Genomic DNA, 2,868 nt, shown 5'->3' with positions numbered 1-2,868 from the left:
GATAACATTATAAATATAAATTGCTCATTTTGGAAACAAAGACAATGTTGTTGTCAGCATTAAAACTCGATAATTTGTTTTTCAATCTTTCCGGTCATAGTTGTAGCTAAATTAAAAGGAGAAATATTATGTTGGATATTATTCTTGGAGCAATTGTTTTTGTCATAAGTTAGATTTACAACAATTTAGTTTTAAACACCGACAATTTTTATTTTAATTCACATTCGCTGGGTATTAATTTTATTAATATGTTTTGTCTTACAGCTGATATTCTAATGCATGTAAAGTCAAACTTTGGTTGGCTTACTTGCTTTGTTTGTATAATTTTTTTATTCAAACTTTGTAATTAAGATTGACATATTCATCAATAGGTATGCTAACCTGTATATATGATATATAAATTCAATTGGATGTTATCAAAATATAATTATACAAACTATACAAACAAAGCAAGCAAGCTAATCAAATTGTTGATCTACATACATTAGGAAATTAGATGTACGCTTCAATGAGATCAGGCGAAATGTTTATCAGTTCTCCTAAACACAATTTGAAATGAAACAAATGGCAAACAACAACGACCCTTTGTCATAATTTTTTTTTAATATGAAATTTTGTCAAAAAAGCAGTATAAATAGATTTTAACTTCATTGTAAGATCGGATATAGTTTTACGAGAATCATCCGGACATCAGTAACATGAAGTTTTTTTATTGCTCGAACAACGTCATAGAGCTTTTATGTCACTACCTAGTTTCGTCAGTTGATGCCTATAAACAATAGGCTGTTTGAACTCAAAATTATTGTTGAATAATATAGCAACTCCTCTAGAATTGGAACTGACAGAAGAAAAAAAACTTTCATATCCCCACATAGATCTAATACTATTTTCTAAATCACTTGTAAAATGTGTATCCCGGATACAGTAAATATTACATGCTTTTAACTTCAGCATATTAAAGACATCTTTTCTTTTAACATTATCTCTGAGTCCCTGACAATTAACAGATATAATTTTTAAAGAACCCATATTTGTAATAACTTTATAGCAATGTACAACATACAATATGTTTCAAAAAACAGCACAACATTGCTGACAGTAACAGGACACATATATATCAAAAATGCTAATTAGCAGAAATTAAAGACAGTAAATTTGAAGAAATTGTAATGAAAAAAGATATGGCAACTCAAAAGTAACATTTTATACTTTTTATGTCAAAATTTATAGTATTGCAGAATTTATATTTTACAACTAGTTTTGCCAACCTAAGTGTTAAAAGAAAAAAAAAGATATAAATAATAACTATTTGATTTTAGAAATTTTTAAAGAAAATCAAAACATTACTTTAGTGTGCTTATATGGACTAAATATGGATAGTCCTGATTTTTTTGATAATATTATGGGCATTGTTGATGATTTTGAAAATGAAAGTTACATAATTTGTGGTGACTACAATCTTGTACAGAACCCTTATATAGATTATGTAAACTACAAACATACTAATAATCCTAAGGCTAAAGATAGTATTTTAGGAATCATGGAAGAAAGAAGTTTAATAGATCCATTTAGGGAGCTTTATCTCAATGTCCAAAGGTATACTTGGAGAAAAAGAATTCCATTTAAACAGGCTAGATTGGACTTCTGTCTTCTTACAGTTAATAAGTTAAATAGTCTCAAAAACTGTGAAGTACATCCAAGCTATCGTTCAGACTATTCTATGGTATTACCTGAACTGGAATTTAATCCTTTGATTAGAGGAAAAGGTTAATGGAAGTTCAACAACTCCTTACTTTATGATATAGAATATATAAATACAGTTAAACAAAAGATTAGGGAAATCAAAGCACAATATTGTGCACTAGTTTATGATTTTGACAATATTATTGAGATAGATAATGAAGATATTCAAATGAGAATTAATCACCAACTTTTTCTTGAAACTTTATTAATGGAAATCAGGGGGAAAAGTATTTGTTATTCTAGTTACAAAGAAAGGGAATCTGAAAAAAGGGAACAACTTTACGAAATGAATTATACAGTTAGAGGAGAATGTTGACGAACTTTCAATAACTAAACTTGAGATAAAAAAAATTGAACTTGAGCAATTACGTATCAAAAAATTAAAGGGTAAAATAGTCATATCACGTGTTCAATGGATAGAGGAAGGTGAAAAACCCAAAAAATATTTTTGTGGACTGGAGTCAAAACATTTTATGAGTAAAATTATACCAAAAATTGATAATGGGGAAAAACTTACTGATCCGAACAAAATTTTAAAAGAAGTTAAACTTTTCTATGAAAATTGATATAAGAAGAGAGATAACTCAAGTTCAGTAGCTGATCTGAAAAAAGATCTTAAAAATGTAAATGTTCAAATACTTCCTAATGATAAGAAAGAGAGTCAAAGAGGCTGGACAGGCATTAAAAAATATGAAAAATAATAAAACTCCTGGCTCTGATGGATTTTCTACTGAATTTTTTAATTTTTTCTGGAAAGATCTCCTTTTTTTGGTGGTTAAATCTTTAAATTATGGTTCAGAACATGGAGAATTGTCAGTAACACAAAAGCAAGGAATTATTACTTGCCTTTCAAACGGAAATAAACCACGTCATTTTTTCGAAAATTGGCGTCCTATTTCACTTTTAAACCCTGTCTATACAGTAATTGCAAACAGATGTAAGACTGTCCTTGACAAACTTATTAATCTAGATCAGACTGGTTTTATTTCGAAAGGGCTTTTGATTCTATTTCTTGGGTTTTCTTGCTAAATGTTTTAGAGGTCTTTAATTTTGAGGAATCAATTATCAACTGGATAAAAGCTTTTTATAATAATAGCAAGTCTGCAGTTATAGAAGGGGTAACCT

The sequence above is a fragment of the Mytilus edulis genome, chromosome 11, assembly GCF_963676685.1.
Source record: "Mytilus edulis chromosome 11, xbMytEdul2.2, whole genome shotgun sequence".
Lineage (NCBI taxonomy): Eukaryota > Metazoa > Mollusca > Bivalvia > Mytilida > Mytilidae > Mytilus > Mytilus edulis.
Note: the sequence above shows the minus strand (reverse complement) of the source record.